General features: G+C 42.2%; 1 protein-coding gene across 1 annotated transcript in view; it reads left to right on the top strand.

Annotated features, from left to right (window-relative positions):
• The window catches only part of mafa (MAF bZIP transcription factor a), an 80682-nt gene extending 59593 nt beyond the window's left edge, over nucleotides 1–21089 (top strand). Inside the window, exon 3 of the mRNA XM_033621824.2 lies at nucleotides 20711–21089. The gene's annotated coding sequence lies outside the window, so the exon portion shown is untranslated. The remainder of the gene's footprint in view (nucleotides 1–20710) is intronic.
• Nucleotides 21090–22020: the final 931 nt, after the last annotated feature.

Below are 22020 nucleotides of genomic sequence, written 5' to 3'. Positions count from 1 at the left end.
CCTGCATTATAGTTTGTTTTAATTTCACAAAATCCTATGAGTTGATAATGGATTTACACAGGGACACCAAACATGGTGATATTGGTGGGAGAAGATGTCACATTCATGGACTGTTACTGCTTTTTAGTGGAGATTATCATGAATATTTAACAGGACACCATCACATGCACAAGACCTGCTTAGGATTTGTGTATTCTGGTGTTCTGCCTGGGCAGACCATGTAAACCTACCTTTTCTGGTAGAGGAGTTCTTTCCACTTCCCCACTACAGCGCCTGTACACATCCAGTTGTCAGTTCACTGGGTTGAGAAGGGTAGTGTTTTTTTTCCTCTGGAGAAGCAGCACAGGGCCCAGAGCAGAGAGCTGAGGCTTTGTAATCACTGTCCTGTCTCTGCCTCTGCATTTCTCAGTCTGTGTTTTCTGTTAGTATTGGAGCTGACAGGCTGTCAGTGGAGGAAGGGCTTTGAACCTGAGGGCTCCTCTCTCTACCAAAGGCTAATCGCTACTTCAGAACAGGGGACTGCCCCTAAACAAACATTTACTGCTGTAAAGACAGGGTCAGCCCCTAACGATGTAGGTCAGCGGGGCTTTTTACAGCAAGGCCTTTATGGAGACGGATGCCAGAGATGGACAAATAGCAGGACATTAGCTGTCAGCAGCACCAGCAGGAGCCAGATCTGGCCGCACTTTAATAGCTGTTTGTTGGTGGAGAGGAAAAGGCTCATAAAAGAGGAGACTCTTATCTTCTGTGGACCCTGTGTGTTTGTGTCACAGCCAAGAGTGACCACAATGAAACACAACCAGAACAGCCCGGGCCAGAGAAGGACTGCACTTTATCTGATAATTGCAGTGCATCCTCCTATCTGCATGGGCCACAGGGCTGAATTATAACACTACACTGCCACAGGCGTCCGTAGCATACGCCACCGTACATGATTTGTCAACACAGCGAGTGAGTACATCTTTCCAGGAGAGTGTAATGTAATGCTAAGATTTTCCTGACAGCATAATCAGTTCATCCAACAAGGTTTTATTTGGTGACAGCGCTGAGGGTCTTTCTCTGCCTGAGGAGCTGCGCTCTCCCACTCCACATGCTCACACCTTTAACGACTTCTTAAATGTCACAGAATGTCAGGCGGAGGGATAAAAGCAGAGGACCCCCTCCTGCTTGCCAGTGATCCTCGGTAGTTTTTACTATGCTACAGTGCTGCCGGGCAGGACATATGCACTCAGGTGTGGCCCAGATTTCACCGGACCGACTGGTGACATGATTTAATGCACTTGCTTCTAAGGAGCCAAGTGAGGAGAGCTCCTTGTCAGTGGAGGAGCTCTGATTGAGCACAGTATGCCCTTACAAATGTATCCTTTGTGCACGCTACTTAGAAGAAAACCATCCATCACATGCGGTTTCATACGCTATAACACTTCAGATTATAAAGCGTTCTCTGTAGCGGCCCAACAAGCTCCCTCACAAACACCACGATGTATTTCTTTTTGTTTCAGAAAGATTTAAAATCAGTGTAAGTTGACTGTGTATTCCCGAGGGAACGGACTGCTGCTGTGATGAAATAAGCATCAACTGCTCAATTTTCCATTGAGCTAACCAGGCAGCTCATCTCCATTAGTGTTAGTCTAACCAGCTCCGCTCTGGATCTCTTTAGCTGTGATCTCGCCAGAAGCCAGCTGGGTGTTTTGTGTGTGTGTGTGTGTGTGTGTGTGTGTGCGGGTATGTGTGTGTGTGTGTGTGCCTGCACACGCTTGTGTGATTTTGTGAGAGCTCAGTACTCTGAGCCCTACAGCTGTGAGAGATCTGAGTGTAAGGCCATGATGGGGCTCCGTTAAGCTCAACAGCGTGAGCCTGTATCAATTACGCTGCAACAGCGATATGAACACAGCGTGCAGTCTTCAAAGACAAAGACTTATGACCGCCCAGCGACTCCTCGGTTCCTTTTGGCCACAGAGTCAGCTGGATAACCTTCAGACAACACGCGCTAACTAGAGAGGGGAAAGACACAGAGCGACAATTTTGTATTTGGTCTCTGATTCTGAGACTTGCTTTTATAGTTGGAGAGCAAAATGATGTGACTGTGTGATTTATTTTTTAATTTTGTTCCGTAACTACTCTGTAAGAATAAAAAATTGAAAAGAAGGAGAGTGAGAAAGAGTTCCCTCGGAGGACATCATGCCCTGTGACCTGCCTCACCTCTTGCTAGAAAACCTCTGTGGTCCAGCGCTCCTTTGAACATCATATGGATCTAGTTCCTGGAGACGAGTGGTATAGATGAGCTATAATCCATGTACGTCCATCTCTCCTTCCAACCTCTTTTCTAATACCTTTATACCTCTATATTCAATACCACTCCAAAGGCGAGCCGATGCCTTTGAGGACTCCACCAAAGTTTGAGAGATCCTGCCTGTCATGCATAGTGTGTGTTGCTATTTTCCTACACTCCTGGTTAAAGAAATGATTGCCATATCAACCAGTCAGCTGTGGACTGGAGGGAGCGTGCAGGTACGTGTACGTGTGTGTGTGTGTGTGTGTGTGTGTGTGTGTGTGTGTGTGTGTGTGTGCGCGCGGTGTGGTAATGAATGAAGGTAAATGGCAGGGTATGAAGCACTTCCGATCGTAATTTCACACTTGTCAGCTCTTGTGAGGAAACTTCACCTTTACACAAGGATAGCAGAGCAGGCCAGGCCATAGCAAAACAGGGAGAATATGTCTCCATGTTGCGAGGTAGCTTCTCCATGCAAAGAATTTCACTTGCAAATATAGCCGAGTCTCGATTCTAGTTAAAGAGAGAGCGGAATTTACACTCAGGTACTGACGTTAAAGCAACACACAGGTTTTAGTTACCTATTCTTAAAGTGTATTTTGATTCAGTATGAACTGAAAGCACCATAAATGAATGATAAAAATATATATGATTGTAGTAGTGCTAGTGAAATCACCTGCAATGATTGTATGAGTGAATACGCTTGTGTGCATGAGCGTGAATGTGTGTAAGGGAGCTGTGTTGGGGGAGCTGTAATGAGGGCACTATACAGCATATATTACCTCGCTATATAGAGACAGGTGAAATAGGGTGAAGTTATCTAACACATGTACACACACACACACACACACACACACACACATACACCTCACACAATGAATCTGGTGGTATCTAATTAAATAGTAAGGTGGAGACATGAAGTATAAACACATTAAATTCATTAAAACTAGCTCTTAAACAGCACCTTTACCTCTTTGATGGACTCCACAACGCCCTGATGTGAACTATTTTTCATTAATGATCCATGTTCATATAAAAATCAGACCCACATGTGGGATAAAAGGCTGCTATCACACCAGCCAGCAGCATACATCTGATTTTCTGCAGCTTCATGTTGCTGTTTCTTTCATTTTTAGGCTCCAATTTGCAGCGAAAGCAGGACAACAGACAAAAAAAGAACACAGTTTCTGGTTTTGATTGTTAATTTATGGAAAAGGAACACCTGTTGAGTATAATTTACTGAGTAAAAAAAAGTTTATGAACCCTTTTATGTGTTGTTCTCTTGTTTAATATCCCACACATAAACATTTATTCCCAGCATAAATTCAAGCTGCAGTCTGTTCACAACCCTAACCTCATCCTTACATATTTTTTTGTACATATAGTGCTTACTCAAAGCTTTGCATCAAATGTAGTGCCAAATAGTTGCTTTTTGAGGATGCACATTACACATCTGAATCTTTCTCCACCGTCTGTATGGCTCATTATGTGCGGTATGCTTCTAGTTAAAGGAAAGCAAACAGAAAACGATGGACTCATCTTCATCACTGTCTTTGAATTCATTTAAAATAAAAGCTTAACATAATAAAAAAGGATTTAAACAAAAAAATGACGTTAAATAAGCACAAGCTCAAAAAAAAGATAAACTGAGGCACCTACACATGTCAAGTTCATCTATTTAATATGCGATGTGAGATAGGGAGTGTGAAGGTGGCACCGCGAGTGTGTTTGTGTGTGTGTGAGAGCAAGAGAGACAGAGCAGGGTAAAAGGAAGGGGTGAGTAGAGGGAGGATATGAGAGCCTTCTCGAGGGACCTTAAACAAACTGACTAAAGTGGTCCTGTTTTCTGATCAGGCACAGAGAGGAGAACACTTAGCACTGCTGGAGACACTCTAAACAGCCACTGAGGAATTAGCCTGTTACTGGGAAACTTCACAGCTCCTGCACTGGGCCGTGTCCCCGACTAAGTAATACAGAAAATAGAACAGGCAATAAACAGCAACAAACAAATGCACGTATGCACACACTCATCTATCCCCTCCCCAACCGAAACACACTCGTGCTCACTCAGATGAACACAGGTGCATAAGGACGTGCTGTGTGTATGCCAATAAGCGCGGCCGCTCACGATAGTTGTCTCGAACCGGCACAGATAAACACGAAAACACACACAACACAAGATACCATATGCGCTTAGAGTCTCTCTGAGGAAAAGCAGTAGATAATGAATGGGCCCCTCACACACTCCAGAAAAGTGTCGCGAGTGACTTGAGACAAGGAAAAATATGTTTTCACTGAGGAAAAGCAATGACCTTATTCCTTCTCCGTGCTCACATGCAGTATTCTTTTAGCTGCATCGCCAGGTTCGGCCAAACAAAGATGAGCTTTAAATTTAGGCCCCATGATGTCAACACAAACACAGGATAGAAAGTTCATGTTTAATTAGGTGTCCCCCCTTCTCTAAAGTTCATTTCAATTAGTCCCACCTCGGCCCCACTTTCAGGTCTCAGTGATTTGTCAATGCCTCAACTTCTATGTAGCGCAGTGTGGTCACAGTGCAGCATGTAAATGTGTGTGTGTACAGTATGTTTTTGCATACGTGTTGCTGTTTATGTTTTGTGTGTGACCTCGACAAAAAGGGACTCCTGTGCCCTTGACATTTCCTTCTCGTTCTTATGATGAATTGCAGGGGTTATTTACGAGTTCGTAGGAGGGATTCACAGATCCCTGCTTTGTTCCCAAACACTCGCGACAAATGCAGAAACAACCATAAAAATAACTGCTCTGAAACTTTCACTGTCATTCCTAACTGTGACAGCAGAAATGTTTTCTCTATGACTTCATTTATTCCATCAAATGGGCTATTCAGAAATGCTAAACCTACTCCAAATACTGTTTAACTACCCAGTATATACCAGTCTTTTTTGACTCTATTGAAACTTTATCAATATGTCAATTACTTTTTCTTGATTGTCACTTTTTTAAAAGTAGAAACTGTATATTAGGTTTGAAAATAATCATTTTTAAAGCTGGTGTATCATGGTTTTGTTACAATATTTTAGATGAGTTGTCTGTGTTTTAATAGCTTTTGTATGAATGTTTTTACTCCCTTTTTTCTGGGTTTCTGTGTGAGCTATGTCAAAGATAAATTCTACTGTCTTCTAAATTATTAAGCCGCAAAACAAGAGCATTTTAAGTAAATTCTATTTGTTCAATATCAAATATTTCAGGCACCTGCAGACATATTCAGATGCACCATACATCTCTAGCTCACTGTATATAGGTGCCGTGGTAGGATGGCCTATATGTCCTGTGTAGGATCCTGAAGGTGTACTATGTCTGCCCTGTCCATTTCGTGACACCCTCACATAAGCCGATCAATCAGCTGTAATGAAACCCATCAGGTCACCTTTGAAATTTATCATTTTTTTTGTGTTGCGTAAAATGAAACGCCCCATGATGGTATGGAAGCTAAATTTAGATTACCTATATGCTAACATATCTCCACCCCTCCTCCCAAGAAAGGAGAGAAAAAGGGTTTATGAATTATGCTGAGATGCCGACTCTATATGCCGGCGTGCTGGTGACATGTAATATCAAAAGCCCGATCGTGGTCGTTAGACTTTGTCTCCTTCTTCTGTCCTCAGTCATGGTGTCTGTAGCTGTGTGTTGAAATTCTGTTCCTAAAATTAGGAGCATTTCTTCAAGAGCACACGCACAGAATCAGAAAGTTTTCACAGGTAAACATAATGTTTTGTTGCTCATCAGCAGAAAAAAAAAAAAAAAAAAAGAGCAATCACCTGACTGTTTGACTTATCTCCTTCACCCCGTGGTGTGTCTCTCCCTGTGTGTTCCTGTCGCTTGCAGAGGTTTGAGGTGCTTAGCATCTCTTGTTTGCACACAATCCGTCTGTGATTATTGCCCGCTCCAGGCTTCATGCACAGTGATGCGTCTTTTCACAAAGCAGCTTCATTTGCATAGATTTAGCCAAGAACCTCTCAAATCTTAAGGAGTGTGCTTAAAGACGAGTTAAAGATGAGCAATCACGGCAACGGATCGCCGTGTTTGTGTTAAAGGCAGGCGGTGTCACTATCAGCTGAGTCGCACGCAGTAAATTGGCTCTTCAACTCAAAGATGGCACACACAAACTTTTAGGAATTTGTTTTGATGCAGACGGGAGGACTTCCAACCCTTTAGTGGACTCCCCACAACAGTTAGGGCTGTTTTTCAATAGTCAGGCCAAACCTGTGTAACTGCAATCAAGGTCCGACTACACGCTTCATTTTCTGCAGATGGCACACAAAAAGTCCTTATCCGAGCATTTGCGAAAGAAATAAGCTTCTCTTATGTGTTTGTTGATTTGTTTATTTATTTCTTTATTTTGTTGTTGTCATTTTTTTTCTGCTGAACACAGCTGCTTGGGCCCCGCCATGCAGAAAGGCCCAATATGGCTCTGTCTGTAAATCGGAGTCCGGGGGCCACAAGACAGAAAACAGGGGAGAACCACCCGGCGAAATTTAGCGCACGATGGCTCCCAGCGGGCATCATTTGGGGACCGGAGAGATTTTTTTTCCCCTCCTTCTCTCTTTCCTTTTTCCTGCATGGTGAGCAGGTTGGAAAGCTCAACCCTAACATTGCTGCTGACACAACCACTCAGGGACGGCTGTAACAGCTCTCTTAGCATGGCACCTGTTATTGAGCCATCAGAGAGAGAGAGAGAGAGAGAGAGAGAGAGAGAGAGAGAGAGAGAGAGAGAGAGAGAGAGGGAGGGAGAATGAGTAAGGGAGTGTTGGAGAGGGAGGAAGAACAAGGAAGGGGAGAAGGAGGTAGGTGTGAAAGCGGGAAAGAGTGAAACTCAATTGTAATTTCAGGGCTGTCACAGTTCTGAGAGCCGGTAAGTCTGCTGCCGTGTCAGTGAGCGGACGTACTCGAATGCCTCTCCGTGCTGAGACTGATCTCTTCCCTCATCGTCCAGACTACCCAGATTTATACATTCATCACGAAACAGAATAAACAAACTGATCATAATTAGATTCACATCAGGCTACTTTGTAAACAGAGAGCAGAGTGTGCGTCTATATGGTGGTCACACTCCTGCTCCCTCTGTTTTCTTTCTCTGGTCTCACACATTTTCGTCCCACTGTCTCTGTTTTAATGCAGCTGAAATTACTCCGGTGTGCCTTTTATGCAGCTCTTTTCCATTTGTCTTCTTCCACTGAATGCAATTGGTTTTTAGATTATTTTTTTTTAAATGATTCATAATGCTTTCATCAAACTGATAATGATTATAAAGACTCCCCATGTCTCAAGTCTCATCAAGATAAATGACCTACAGCATAGTAAAAGAGGAGGTAATAATACAAGATGCTGTATCACATTTTCCTTTGAAACAACACCAGAAACGCAGAATTGAGATATTTAAAACATACAAATACTTGTACCAACAAATACCAGGGAACAAAAGAAAGAAGGGGGGAAAACCACAGTGGTTTATTTTCTCTCTAAGCCAGTCATCAGAGGTGCACGGCTGTCCATTCAAGCAAAGCAGTGGCATTCCTCTGCAGAGCAATCAAAATGGATTAAAGCAACCACGCTCCAGCTGCCTCCACGCAAATCAGATATGCCTGTGATGATGATAATCAATCCATAATAAAATAACACAACATAAATCTGATAGTGTTGTTCCAACAATTTTAATAACATAGATTTAAATATTGCCATGTGCACTGGAGTGATTTATTGACAAAAAAGTGCTATCAAGCTTATATACACCCCGTTTCTGGTGGCCCGCCAATAATACCATTAACTGCATTGTTCAAACTCATTATGTGATGAGAAACACAATAATAATCGCAGGGCTACAAACACACAATTTCTCCCATTGAGCTAATCACTTTTGCTAGGATTATTAGTCTCTCTCCGTCTCTCTTCCTGCTCCCGTGCTCACTTCGTCATAAATCCCGGGAGAGGCTGCTGTATAAATCCCTAGTCCTGAATTAGTATTGTAATTTCTGATATCCATGCGTGCTTTGCCAACGCAGACCTTGGAGTTATTAATCTGGGGGGACAGGTGCCATAGAAACAATATGCTGAGCGGTTGGCCTGGATACTGTGCCGACCCCGCCCCGTGCCAAAGCCCTCAGTGCATTCAATTACAATTACAAGGAATGGACTGCAGCCCAGTTTTAGTGGGCATTAAAAAATCTGAACGCTGAAGGGATTTTTTTTTTATGTTTCATCATTACAAGTTGGGTTTCATTTAGTTGTTTTATATAACATGTATTTTCAAAAATCACAGAGTAATAAATAAGAATAAAAAATAAGTTGCTGAAGAATGGCCACCAGAGTCTGGATTGTTTTTGGAGTCCCGTAACGTGTGATATCGTGTGGTTTGCCACCTCGCCGATAGAAAAGCTGTTACGCCGCACATATGGCCCACTGACAAACATGACAGATGAAACACTTTGTTTGCTTTTGTTTAAGCACCAGCTCCTCTCCTAATACAAGCCTTTTAAGTGATCAAAAAGACCCGGCGATATTTGATGTTGTCTACGGAGAGAGAGAAGAGGGGGGGGGGGGGGGGGGGGGGGCAGAGGAAGTGTCATCCAGTGATATACAGCTCCAGTCCTCTGTCACACAGCGCAGTGTCTGCTGGGAAATAATCTGACATCTTGTGCTCAACACATCCAGGCGATGAGTAGAGAAGGAGAGCGGGTGGAGGAGGAGGAGGAGGAGGAGGAGGAGGAGGAGGGGAGAGATGGAAGGGGAGAGAGTGATGGGACAAAGAGGCAAGGGAGAAGAGAGAGAGGCCGATGGAAGTGGTGGGAGTGTGAGCGCGGGAGTGTAAGGAGAGAGAGGACACAATCAATTCAGCAGGCCCGTCTCCATCATGTCATCACCTGTCAGCATAGATTTAAGAATAAAGCTTTTGAGAGACCTTCCAGAGCTACAGTCTGATCGATGCTCCGGCAATGTTGGCCCAGATGTCACTGACACGCATCTCGCGGGCCGCTCAAAACACAACCCCACCGTGACCGTGTGACCGGGAACTACCCCTGCCATGAGTTAACAGCGGGACACAGCGCCCCATTCAAAGGCCTGATGTGTCACCATCACGTTCCTCCACACTCCACAGAAACTACACAAGTTATCAACACTGCGCCCATAACTTGAATACACCAACGGAGACGGAAAACTGGAAGTGCATATGGGCAGGACCATTAGAGGAAGAGAGAGGCAAAGATGAAGATATAGTGACGGGGTGAATAAATTGAGTCATTAAGCATGTGTTTGTGGGAGACTGGCTCCCATATGACGGCGCGGGGTGGCAGGATGCTTCTGCCGCCATTCCCCCCGTAAACAGACTAACAGATTGGCTCGTTTGCCTCTCTCCTCTGGGCAGCTTTTGCCTCCTGCTTTCTGAGGAACGCTTAGGACTGTTCCTCCCCTGGGTCTGCGGAGAGAGAGACTACTGCTTGTGCTGTAATTTCAATTTGTAGCATGGCTTCTTTTAATTAATCTGCAGCACTGTCAAGTGTCAAAGTAATGTTGAGAGCAGATCTCAACCCATTTAGTCTATAAGTAGCTGCGAATCAAAATGTAACTGATTTAATTAAAACCCTCACTGATCAAAATGTACTACATGATTCAAAAAGAGTGTTTGTTGCTTCTGAAATTGTCTCCAATGCAGCACTGTGCAAAAAATACACTACCAAACTGCTTCTTTAATGTCATTAAGTGAGTATGAACTTCATATTAGGCATTTTCCTCTTTTGCTACATAAATAAATTGGCAAGTGTTCGGACTCTGGCAGGAGAAAATCTATCTATAAAATAACTATCTATTAAAAAAAACAAAAGGATTTGGCAATTCAAAGCACATTTTCCTAAAACCATCAGATCTTTTATATCCTCAAATTGGCTTCTATGTAAGTAAAACTCCAGGCTCAAGTGTGCATACTTGTGGCTTCCTGCTGACCCAGCCGTCTAGGACATGTGCCGTCAGGTCCGACAGTTTCCCGTCACCGTCTGCTGTCAAGTAGCAGGTGGAAAAAAAGCCACTGAAACGAACTATTATAATGTGTGTGTGTGTGTGTGTGGACACAGTGATTAGTGGCACGTGCAACTGAAAGAGCTAAACTGACTAAAGTGTCAAGCGTCTCAGTTTCATGTTTGCCTTTGTTGTCCTTTCTCTTCTGCATTTCTGACACAGTGAGTTTTGATCATAGATAATTCTGCTTTAACCACATATAAGATGGTTTAGAGTTTAAAAAAATGTCAAAAACATTTAAATGCCTTGCTCTCCGATAGTAATCCAGGACAAAATGAAGTGTTAAAATCATATTCGCCAGCAGAGTGGAACAAATTCTCCTCTGGCCAGCGGAAAAAGAAAACCACGGTGATTCCATCTCTGCAGCACCGAGGGGAAAATCTACCTCCGGCTTCAAAACCTCATGAAAATCTTGAAAAGGGAATATACAGTTTCAAAAATGAAACTGAGATAAAATTGCTTCTTTTTTTCTCCCACTCTCACTAAGTCTCAGTCATTATTTTTACTCAACTGCCTCTACTTCCGTTTCTTCAACCCCTCTCGCTCTGTCTTGTCTTTTGATTTCAGCGTGCGGAGGGGCAATCGTTACGTGAGTGATGGTACCCATCAGTGTAGTGCATGTGTTGTAAAACTGTCAGCCGCTGACAGATTGACTGACATGGTCAACCCTTCGATCACCACCGCAGAGTGGGCAGGGTTAGAGGGAGGAAGATACAGAGCCAAAGACATGCAGCGAGAAGAAGAAAAAATAATAAAGGGAAACACAGGTGCATTTGAAAAAGTCAGGTTTTGTTTTGTTCTGTGAGCACTGATCAACTCTGGCACTAAACTAAAACCATAAAACAAACATGGCTGGTTTTAAAAGGAGTGCAGCAACAACAACAGAAAAAAAAGACTGATATATAGAGAAGGAGTGTTGTCGTGTAATTTCCAACAGCTGTTGATTCAAAGGGAAAAACTTTATTTGGTCCAGATGGTCTCAGTCAGTGGCAGAATGAGAGAGCTGACTTCATTGGCTCCAGCCATGTGTTTTTCCTCCTGATAGAAATTAAAATGGTCGTTCGTTTGTCACCGCTCACTACACAGCTTAAAATGTAGCAATGAAACGTTCCTTGGTGATAATGCACCATAATTACTCAAACGCCTGTTCTTTATCTGCAGCAGAGGGAGGACAGAAGGAACATTTTCCTCAGATGAGATTTTAAAACCCAGAGAGCTTACAAGAGATGAAGCGCGCAGTCAAAAGTATTGTTCTATGTGAGCTACGGAGAGCCGTAAGTCTGTCATCTTCTTGCTCAACACCATTGAAAGCGACAATCGTTGTGTTATGTGACCTTTTTTTTTTTTTTAAAGGAGAGAGTTTGACGGTAGCTTCTGTAGCTGCTGGGTGAGCCCGAGTATCTCTGCCTCCAATCAGATGTAACATGCTGTTGTGGCGAGGTGTAGCAAGTATCAGGGTGTGATAAATGTATTTATTTTAGCAGTCTGATGGATATTGATCTCCTCAGCGGCTCCTCCACAGGCTAACATTATGGGACCCTGGAAGGAAAGTGAGTGGGCGGCTCTGTACTAGCACACATCTCACACCTCACAAATGAGGTGAAAAGCACACTGTTGCGGAGGTGTGGAAAGGTTAACGGTGGCCTCCGACTGCCAGTTAAACATAAAATCAGTCATTTATCGGAAATAAAAGTAAGAGCATCTCAGCAGTCACCGTTACGGAGATGAAAGACCGAAGCATGACAGGAGTTGAGTCACGGGCGGCACGAAACTGACACCGAGCAGAAAATATATCCACATGCTGTTTTTCTTTTTTTCTTTTTTTTAAGGCTGTGCTGCACATCCACAGGCACACATGAGTGGGCTGGAGAGGTATGGGCATGTAAAACTGAGGCGCAGACGTGACCTGCGGTTGTTTGACTCAAGCATCCACTACAATGTCTTCTTTCCCCCCATAGCAGTGCGTTAACCGTGAGTGCTGCTCGGTGAATCATGCAGGAGATATTCTGGATGTTTGATTGTGAGTGGCCTAAACTCGGCCGCGGGCTGAGGCCAGTCATAATGCTTCGTGAGAAATATCACAGGCACTCGTTTTCCTGCTCAGTTTCACTTCTGTATTTTTCTTTTGATCTCCCCGTCTTTGTCAACCTCACTCAACCTCTCTGTCTTCAAACGTTGGCAGATGATTCATTGAGCTTTTTTTAATGCCTGCTGAAAATGTCAGCTGCCGAGGTCTGCAGACAGTAGTGTGCGGCTCTTTTCTTTTAAAGTGCTTGAGCACTTTATAACACAAAATATTTAAAATAAAAAACAGGAAGCTTTTTTTAGGAGAACCATTTACATGTAGTCATATAAGTCCAGAAAATGTTTTTAGGAAAGCCAATTACATGCTGATTTTTTTTAAATAACATATAAAACAATTAATAAACGAATTAAAAACGATTTCCATTTTTAATAAAAAAAAAAGCATAGAGCAATATTTTTATTAAATCAAAAGCATCTGCTACAAAGATACAGCTTGAGTGTTTTAACAGTATATTCATCTCCATATGCTGAAATGCTTAAAACTTCTTTGAAGGACTAAAAGAAAGTTTTGCATAACTTGTTTGAAGTGTGTATATGTGTGAAATCTAATTAAACAAGCTTTTATGCTACTACAAAAAAAAATCCAGCAGAGAATAAACTCAGTTTGCACTCAAATAAAAAATGTTCAAACACATCCAAAAAGGACAAAGATAGAAAAACATTAGTCTCATTCGAGCTCTAACAATCGACGAAAAAGACATTCTCTCCACAGGGTGTTTGGCTGTGCACAGACTGCTAAACGGCCGCAGATTGTGAAACACTAAATGAGTGCGGTGCCGCTCTCATTGTGGCTTTAGTCCATAAATACAGGATCTGATTGGGTAATCGGCGTCTCCACCATGGTCTCTTTAACAGTAAATTTACCCCGGTGAACCGGAGAGAGAGGGCTCTCCAGAATAACTCTCAAAATATCCACAGAGATAAGAGCTGAGCAATCTTTGACTCACTGCTAATATTAATAGAGAATTTCCACAGCAGGCGCCTAGGTGGAGCGCTAAAGTCCATCATGATAAGTCACAATTATCTCTAGTTTTTGGTGAGCATTTTGGGTCATTCGTGCAAAGAGTGTGAGTGTGTCTGAGGTGAGAAGAGGGATGGAGAAGTTAAAGAATGACAGCTAACAGAGTCAGTCAGACAGGCTGCGGTGCAATGCGGCCTGCAGTCACACTTGACCCCAAAAACAAAAGCTGTGGGAAAAAGAGGACAACCACTGTGTGAAATGTTTGTTAGTAAAGACTTTAAGTGTCTAAAAGCGGCAATATAAAATAGAAAAGGAAAAAACTACATTCGTTTGGACTGATACGGCCCGTGTATTTGGCATCAGATGCTGAACTTCAACACCAGCAGTCAGTTATTCACTGAAAGGATCAGTGGAAGTAATTTGGAATTTTTTACACATCAAATCATCTGCTTAACTAACCTTACTGGAGACCAGCGTTTTGTTCACTTTGCAGAAAATTCAGGAATTCAGGCACAACTATTTTTATTCATTTGTGTCTCTGCTTCATCACGTTACATCACAGTGTTGGTTGTAAAATGGAAAAAAGTAGGAGGTAATTTCTATATGCAAAAATGTCCAAATACTATGAAACAATAGAGACCACAGGAGCTCACAATTATTTCTAGATCGTGGCTTTAACTCTGCAAATATTTTCATTAGTAAAATAAGCATTTGCATTTTTTTCTGTACTCTGCACATGCTGATGCTTGTGTGCACATGTGCGTGTGTGTGTGTGTGTGTGTGTGTGTGTGTGTGTGTGTGTTTGAGTGACTGAGTCAGTGAGACATATAGGATAGAGAGAGGCTATCGGCAGATGAACCACAAGCATTTGCATGTCAGGAAGTGCGTCAGCCCCACGGGACAGTCCCAAGCCCAGAGCCTTAGTGCTTTTATGCCCTATTTTATACACACATAGAGACTGTTGAGAAATAATGGCATTAATGTAACACCTCTACTAGGTAAAGAGTGAGGTTGTTAGATGTATTGTCTCAGTTCAGGATCTTAGAGTACATATTGCTCAAACAGCAGACAGTATCTACGCCACCGACTTAAAGCCCCACACATTTTTTTTTTCTCCTCCATTTTTATTTTTCCATTATGTTACTCGATGTTATGTTATCTGTTTTCCTCTTCCAGTAATATTGCATTAGATTTCCAATACTCATGGTGTGTTTTTCCATCTTTCACAGATCAAGACTTCATGGGCTTTTTAGATGAAAAATTATCAATACAAGATGAAGCATCAGCAAAAAAGCAGTGACACATTGCCAACATGCTCTTGTTCCCGGTGCCAGCATCAATAATTCAGCCACTAGCTCATAACTTTATTTTCAATGCATAATTGAGGCCAACCAATGTTTTCTTCAGCCATTTATATGTCGAGCAATTTTTAAACAATAACAGGAGCGGTCCATTAAGCTTTTAACATCTCTTTTCCGTACTCCAGTGGATGGCTGGAAAGTATGGACAGTGTTTGACTCTCTTTGAGCTCAGCAGTGTGAGAGGCGCAGGGGGTCTTTTCAGGTGTTTTGTCTCTGCAATCGAAGCTACTGTAGCCATGAAAGTCTTCAAACCATAACTGTGGGAAAGCTGTGGTGAGTAAATGAAAAAAAGTGTAGACTCCACATTTAAAAAGTGTGGTTTGGAAAGGAAGGGGGTCTTCAGGGCGAGATGAGGTTTCTATACCTGTGTTTGTGTATGTGTGAAGAGCACATGTGTGTGTGCCAAGTGATTGACAGTATTTTTGGCATCTATGTATATCCTTGCTTTGCAGAATGCTATTTTAAAGGACCCTTCTCTATCCCATGACTCATTATATGACCTGATTATATTTCTCATTTGCTTTGTAGTACTGCTTAATAAATATTGATTTACTATTTTAATTACACGTTAATCTCAAAACACATAGGTGTCAGGGTTATGACTCTCAAAAGTCATACTGCAAATTTCCTGTTTGCAAATATTTATTGAGGATGGCTTCCTGGGAGGGCTATAAAAGTGAATAGCGATCATTAAACAGAGACTAGCTGTCTACAATATCTGCATAACTGTCAATATCAGCAACACAGGTCGACCCAGCTACTAATCAATTACTTGAAATCTTTCCTTTGCATCAACAACAAAAGGTTTCCTTGAGAAATCCATCGTTAATGTCTGTTTCACAGTTGGCTAAAAAGAGAAAAATCAAATTTTACATTTTTTTGACAAGCTGTTTATCTTTACTATTGGGCTGGTTTATCCCAATCCATTTAGCCAATTAGAAACCAATGAATTATTGGTATGTTTGGCTTGGTAGTTAAAACAGAAATACAAACCTAATCACAATGTTGATTTACAATAACTTCTGAGTAGAGAACCCCCGAGTCACAAACACAATTGATTAGCTTTTAACCACCCTAAAACAAAACCCAACTAGAAAATCTGTATCGCTTTAAGTGTTAAGTATATTTAGAATATTTTCACCTTGCTGTCAGACAGCTCTGTGCAACCGGTAACTGAATATGTTATTTCAAAGACACCAGCCTGACAAAAACAGTACTTTTACTTTACCCAACAAGAGTTGCTGGTCTACCACTGCTTCTGTTAGTTTGTGTGTGAGGTAAGCGGGTGAAAATATTCCAAATATAGCACAGACTGATATTGATTTTTTTTAGGGGGTTCTATCAGGTGGATAAAATACATTTTGATGTGACCCCGTCCACAGCAACACATTCTCACTCCGGCCTCGACAAATATTGACATTTGGACATGGACTTTCCATGTCCACATACAACGTGCAAGGTACCCTGGGTGTATTGGTTGTTCATGTTCTGGGACACCGTGTCAAGTTCTGCCTGGATTTGGCTTTGGAATCTTAAGGGACACAAACACCGCTCTTTCGGGTGAAAGTCGTGTTTGTTGGACCATCCATCACCACTTCCACCCGCCCTAATCGGACTTTTGCTGCTTTAGCTTTCACCTTGTCCTGCTGCGTCTCCCCCTGATGCCACTGGGCGCCATTAAACTATAATCACAACTGGCCTGTATCAAGCCAACATTAAAGGACGCCTTTTTTCGTTGGTTTCTGACACTACAAGTGACTGCCCAAGTGCTGGATTCCGACGACTTCGAAGTGGGACCAGGTTCTCCACAGCATTACATTTTTTAGCCTCCATGATGTTAGATTCAGTTTATCAAAGATGCTAGAATAGTGGCTCCCAACTGGTCCAGCCACAGGGCCCAGATTTGTCATTTAAACTATTCAGTGTCATAATAGCATTTGGCATTGTCATTGAGCTAGTTTGCTGTCTCTGTCTAGTAGCTGTCTGTTAGTCAGTCACTCTACAGCAGGAAACTGCACCACAAAATAAAAGCTCTGTGCAGGAAATTCACTGTACTTCAAAATAAAGTGTGTTTTTTTACAAACTTGACATGTTTGCGAGTCACTTTTGGACCACGACCCACCAGTTGGGAACCACTTTGCTAGAAAAGAAACAATACTGTACATAAAGGAATAAGCTATCCTCACTAAGTATTTAAAGCTATTTAGCTTTAAACATGACAGTTTGGCCTGAAAATGACATAACAAATAAACAAGTTTGCTGATTTCACATATCTCTGCAATCCAAATCAATTGCCAGTTGTCTACCTTGAAGTGATTGCTGTTGTTAGTGCAGTGTCATGGTGATTCGGTCTGCTGGAGCAAGCTACAATTTATACCGTTCTAGTATGACTCATGATCAAAAGGTTATTCAATGACAGAAGGTTGAAATGGCTGCAGTCTTACCAGGTCAGTTTTCATTGAAATCATGTTTAAATACTTTCTATTATTTTCGATCAGACAAAGAGCTGTTACAATGGTTATGAATATACAACCTTCTCGCTCTGGTGCTTTCAGAATAGGAGAGTCAATGTGTCCTAAATTGTTCTCTAGGTGGTTGGGGCCTACAGGATATGTGTAAATGTTATGACTGCCTCCCATAAGCTGCAATCACATGTCGAGGTGAAACACTTGGACTCTTAATTGACACTCTGCTTTTTGGGATGAAACATGTCTAAATTTACGTTTATCAAACACATTTAGATTACAACCATTATCTATGTTCTATAGCTCTTGTGAAGTGCTTGCTATCGCCATACTTAATTATTTCCCAAACTGATTGCTTTGTGAAGCGTAACTCACCAATACACCGGAGGGAATTTGTCAAGACTTCGCAGGAAATCGAGCCCAAGAGTGTTAAAACGGGGGCAAATAATGGAGCAGATCACTGGAGCTATTTTCTTCTTTCTGCAAATTGCCTTATCTCCCACTGGCATTAAAATATGTCATCATAAGTAATTTGACAGCAGTGTATTAATGAAGGATCACACACTTAGTGTTGAATCTGGTTATTAGCTACAATAGGTGACTGGAGGAAGTTAATTTTCTGTTCTGAACATGGAGGGTTTCCATGTAATCTGTAACAGAATGTTCCACCATGTACCCTCGAAAGAACAGATAGGTAACCATGAACTCTGGGAAGCCTGAAGAGTTCTTGGCGATCTTTTTATTGCAGACCATGATGCTATGGAGGCCTGGGATTTTGTAGGCTTTTGTTCTACCAACAAAATACATACGGGACTGCACTGGTTACTTCCTTTACTTTGCTTGAAGTTGTCATCATCACCCTTTACCCCAATCCATAATTCAATTAAACATATTCAAACTGTGATAGTTGTGTTAGTATTTCAGTGTGGACTTAGATGAAACAGCTACTGTGATAAATAGATTAAAACTATCCGCACAAGTATTCTAATATCGTCTATACTATCGGTGAAAGCATAGTATACAGTATATGTTACTGAAATTTAATTCTATCGTCTTAGTTCAGATGAAAAGCTACAGACTCTCAGACCATCTTTGCACACATTGCCTGCTATAAGGTAATACCTCAGCAATGAACCCTAAGAGTTTAGTATGCATTCCTCCCCCTCCTCTCTTTCAGCCCTGCTCCCTCTCTTTCTATTGCTCCCGCTTTTTCACTCTCATTCCAAATCCTTCCATCACAAAGATATATTGAAACTGAGAATGCATTAGGATGATTGGGCAGCTGAAAAACTCAGAGGAAACACTCGTTTTTGTGCAGGGAAAAGCTGTAAATGAGGAACAGTAAACAACATCATTTTAATCTCATCTGGCCTAAACAAAATGGACAGTGTGTGAAATATTTACTTTAAATGGGAGTGTGTGTTTGGGAATAATCCATGCAGCGTGCAGTGTTTGTATGGTTTGTTCCTGACATCAAGGTTGCCGGTTTAATTGAGCATGTACTGGACCCAGGGCTGAGAGAGCAGGCAGAGGAGCATCGATAAACTATGAAATGGTTCCAATATGGCCAATCGATGAGGCTTTGTGAGCAGCTCCCCGGGGGCTTTGATTTTCCTCTCAAACAACAATCCAGGATCTCTGCTCTTCAAAGGCAAACTCCATCTTTGCTGTTATTGTTGTTGTTCCTTCCCCCATGTTTGAGTGATGTCACTGAGGTCGATTTTATCCATGTCCATAAAGGCTCTCCCACACTTGAATCACCCGGGAGACGGCTTCTGTTGGTCTGTGCAATGGTAACAACAACCAATAAAGGTCAATCTCCCATGGTAATGGCCAATTGGGTTTGTTCCCATTATTGGCCCTCTGATCCGTGGTCAACAGATGGAGAGCTGGCATCACTGACACAAGTTACACTCCAACCTTAAAGAGGCTCGGCTCTGTCTCCAAGCGCTGTTGTGTGATTCCACTCTCTCCCCTTCAAGCTTGTGTTGGCCGGTACATCACGCCATCATGTGCAGCTCCTGTATAAGGAGACCCATCGCAGTAGCGTCACAGGAGCGCTGCCAGTGAGGGCTAACCATCTAACCATTTCAGCTAATTGCCTCATTAATGATTCACCGGTGTTAGGCGGCTCTAGCACTTCGCTGTGGGGAGCAAATTGTTCTGATTGGTTTGCCTCTGTCAATTATTGATGAGGCAGTGAGCTGAAGTGCTAACACCTGGCTTTGGAGGTCCAAATGGCCCTGCATTCCCATCACATAGTCAGTTATCACACACCCTGGGACCACAGTCGGTCTTGAAGGGCTGGAGTCTTGACTGTTGCTGTTCTCTGAGAGTGGATGTAGCATGCCCCGGGGCAACAGCTGTGATCTCAGTTGTGAGGATATTAGCTCATAGAACATGGCTCACTGCTGCGCAAAAGGTGGACAAAACAGGGACATATAGCTTGCAGTGATTTGTGTTGTTAGTGGTGGGAGGCAAACAGAGACAATGTCACACGGAGAGGGGCCACTGAGGAAGAGTGTGTGTATCTATGTGTATGATAATACCAGTAATAAACTGTAATGCCAGTAGGTTTCAAATTATAGTCTTGATTATGATTATAATATTTTATCAACAGAAGCTGCACAAGTTGCCTCAACCTCTTTTGGGAATACTAAAATTATGTTAGTGAAAATAAAAATCAAACATCTTATGGCTAATAAATGACACCATCTTTTGGCGAATTGAGTGGATACGACTAAGATAATAACTTCAGGTTTTACAGGCCTGAGCGGAGCTGTAACGGTATGCAATGCAATGTCAATACTTGCTTTGTTTATGGTGATTTATAATGGGTGCAGGCTGGGCACCTTTACAGTAGGGTCATGTAATTGGATCTCCAGTAGATAGTCGCTGAATTCCACTATAGCCTCAGTGTCTAATGGCCCACCCACAAAGTGCTCCTTCTGGCTACATGAATCATCCTTACACAGAGCACAAGCTGCTGAGGGGTCTCACCAAACTTTGTGCATTTCAAGACACAAAAACAGAATAAAGACACAAACAGATTGTATAATGTAGGAGGACATGGAATAGACTCATCCGCGACGAATTTTCTTGTCTCTCCTTGGCCTTAATTGAAGCTGATTATAGAGTCACCCCCCCATGCTGATGCCACTGTCACTCTGAATCTCGGCCAAGTGGGCTTGCTATGTACACTCACAGGGTGGTCACTCTGCCTTTGTTTTTACACTGGCACCAGTGACAGCAGGGCCCACCCCACCCCCCAAATACAGTGACTGTGACTCACTGTGTGTCACCATAAACCCCGGACTGGGGGGCCGAGTTTAGACAAGAGCCCTGTACAGCTCACAATGTGGACTTCACTCGCTGCCTCATAGTGCGCTTTATGTGCGTGCATGGAAGCGCTGCACTAAAGTATGTGAGTGAATTGTGGTCTGAGTCACACTTTAATGACTTTTTTCTTTTCTTTTCTCGTCCAACCCCTCCTCTCTCCTCCTGTTTCTGTTCACAGATAACCCAACGACTGAGCAGCAATGACGTCAGAGCGGCCGAACCAATCGCACGAAGACACCTACGAAGCACAACATTCAAAAATGACTTCACTGAAGAACAAAAGACAAGACCTGCTGAAATCCCTCGAAATCCCGACAGTGAAATTCTTGAAAGCCTCTTACTACTCCTGATTCCCTCCCTAATATTTTACCTCCAGCTTTTTTATACGAAACACGAAAAAAGAAGAAAAAAAAACAACAACAGACAGACTCATACACATGAGATGGTTGACAATGTCAGATAAATACACTGGAAGGACTATTTTCTCTTTGGTGGGAGGATCATTGATGCATGCCTCTGTAAATAGATCATAATAAAAACCCTATTCTTATTCCTAATATAGGAAACATACCAAGTCTCACCAACTTCGTAAACCTTCATGACTGTGGATAGAGTACTCATGGTTCAATATTTTCCATATAAAGTCAATATTCTTCTTACCTCCTCAGAGATCATGTAATTATCATTTCCAATATAATTTCTTTACTCTCTGGAGTTATTTGGACTGTAAAAAAATTGTACTTCCTATTCTTCTTAATCTCTTTACATAACAGCGTAGTCTTCCTCTCCAATATCCACACTAGTACATGTAAATAGAGACGAATGAAGACAACAGCATGGAACAGGCTATAGTGTATATTTACCACTCCCCTAGTAGATCACAAATCTCAATACGTGGATATTTCAGACAACCTTTTTAAAAGTTTAAAAATACTTGTTTTATGATAGTTAAAGACATAGTCCCGGGTATCTGGACACTTTTCCTATGTATTTAAATAGATGCATAAAGGCATTAGCAATAGGTAATGTTATTATTTGACGACCTTACAAGGATTATAAGGCAGTGAGTCCTTTGGTATCATCAATCAGTTCCATCAGGAATCAAACCGAGCAGAAAAGCATGTGATCTACCAAAGCCAGGAGTCTACCTTGGCACTACTAAATCTAATTTTTAACATGTCATATATTATTTTGTATACCTATTTATTCTTTTCCATTGCAATAATTGCCCTCTCCCTCCCCATGTGTGGGTTGTGACTGCTGTAGCGAAGCTGCTGTCAGCCTGAGAGGGCCACTTTTTCCAATCCTGAGCCTACACATGAGGGAAAAACAACACCTCACTCATTGCTACGCAGACATGAGGACTCTGACCTCTGTCTTATACGGACTATGAAGAAAAACCAAAATGGACTGACAGATAACACGCCAAGCCAATGAAGAGACAACCTCAAAGGTTATCCCGTCAGTGGTGAAAACAGAAAACCTTTG

The sequence above is a fragment of the Epinephelus lanceolatus genome, chromosome 2 (genome assembly GCF_041903045.1).
Source record: "Epinephelus lanceolatus isolate andai-2023 chromosome 2, ASM4190304v1, whole genome shotgun sequence".
In the NCBI taxonomy this organism is placed as follows: domain Eukaryota; kingdom Metazoa; phylum Chordata; class Actinopteri; order Perciformes; family Serranidae; genus Epinephelus; species Epinephelus lanceolatus.
This window is presented reverse-complemented; position numbering and strand designations above follow the sequence as displayed.